Source organism: Arachis hypogaea, chromosome 5, assembly GCF_003086295.3.
Source record: "Arachis hypogaea cultivar Tifrunner chromosome 5, arahy.Tifrunner.gnm2.J5K5, whole genome shotgun sequence".
In the NCBI taxonomy this organism is placed as follows: domain Eukaryota; kingdom Viridiplantae; phylum Streptophyta; class Magnoliopsida; order Fabales; family Fabaceae; genus Arachis; species Arachis hypogaea.
Genome location: NC_092040.1, coordinates 85,315,736 through 85,317,211, shown reverse-complemented (window position 1 = coordinate 85,317,211; position 1,476 = coordinate 85,315,736). Strand labels below are relative to the sequence as shown.

General features: G+C 41.3%; 1 non-coding gene across 1 annotated transcript; it reads left to right on the top strand.

Annotated features, from left to right (window-relative positions):
• The first annotated feature begins 941 nt into the window (after positions 1-941).
• LOC112805039 (small nucleolar RNA R71) lies at positions 942-1,045 on the top strand. The gene has a single exon (XR_003203652.1). It is a non-coding gene; the product is annotated as a small nucleolar RNA R71 (small nucleolar RNA).
• Positions 1,046-1,476: the final 431 nt, after the last annotated feature.

Here is a 1,476-nt window from a genome sequence, read left to right as displayed (position 1 = left end):
AATAGTCTTCAGAGCTCATGAATGGCAGAAGGAGATTTAATGGAATCTCTATGGTCTCTGTATGAGCCTCAGATTCCTCTGGATCCTTAATAGGAAACTCCTTCTTGCTTGAAGGACATCCCAGGAGGTCTTCCTCACTAGGATTTTCGTCCTCCTCCTCCCCTATGCATTCGGCCACTTTGATTAAATCAATGGACTTGCACTCTCCTTTTGGATTTTCTTCTGTATTGCTTGGGAGAGTACTGGGAGGGGTTTCAATGACTTTCTTACTCAGCTGGCCCACTTGTGCCTCCAGATTTCTGATGGAGGATCTTGTTTCATTCATGAAACTGAAAGTGGCCTTTGACAGATCAGAGACTATATTGGCTAAATTAGAATTGTTTTGTTCAGAGTTCTCTGTCTGTTGCTGAGAAGATGATGGATATGGCTTACTATTATTCAGCCTATTGCGTCCACCATTGTTAAAGCCTTGTTGAGGCTTTTGTTGATCCTTCCAGGAGAAATTTGGATGATTTTTCCATGATGGGTTATAGGTGTTTCCATAAGGTTCACCCATATAATTAACCTCTGCCATGGCAGGGTTCTCAGGATCATAAGCTTCTTCAGAAGCTGCCTCTCTAGTACTGTTGGATGCATGTTGCAATCCATTCAGATTTTGAGAGATCATGTTGACCTGTTGAGTCAACACTTTGTTCTGAGCCAATATGGCATTCAGAGCATCAATTTCAAGAACTCCTTTCTTCTGAGGTATCCCATTATTCACGGAATTCCTCTCAGAGGTGTACATGAACTGGTTGTTTGCAACCATGTCAATGAGTTCTTGAGCCTCTTCAGGCGTTTTCTTCAGGTGAATAGATCCACCTGCAGAATGGTCCAGTGACATTTTCGAAAATTTAGAGAGACCATAATAGAATATATCTAACATGGTCCATTCTGAAAACATGTCAGATGGACATCTTTTGGTCAACTGCTTGTATCTTTCCCAAGCTTCATAGAGGGATTCACCATCTTTTTGTTTGAAGGTTTGAACATCCACTCTCAGCTTGCTCAGCTTTTGAGGAGGAAAGAATTTATCCAAGAAAGCAGTGACCAGCTTATCCCAAGAGTCCAGGCTATCCTTAGGTTGTGAATCCAACCATATTCTAGCTCTGTCTCTTACAGCAAAAGGGAAAAGCATGAGTCTGTAGACTTCAGGATCAACTCCATTCGTCTTTACAGTCTCACAGATCTGCAAGAACTCAGTTAAGAACTGATAAGGATCTTCAGATGGAAGTCCATAAAACGTGCAATTTTGTTGCATTAATGCAACTAGTTGAGGCTTAAGCTCAAAGTTATTGGCTCCAATGGCAGGAATGGAGATGCTTCTTCCATCAAACTTGGATGTTGGCTTTGTGAAGTCACCAAGCATTCTCCTTGCATTATTATTATTATTATTATCGGCTGCCATGTCCTTCTCTTGTTCGAAAATTTCTGAAA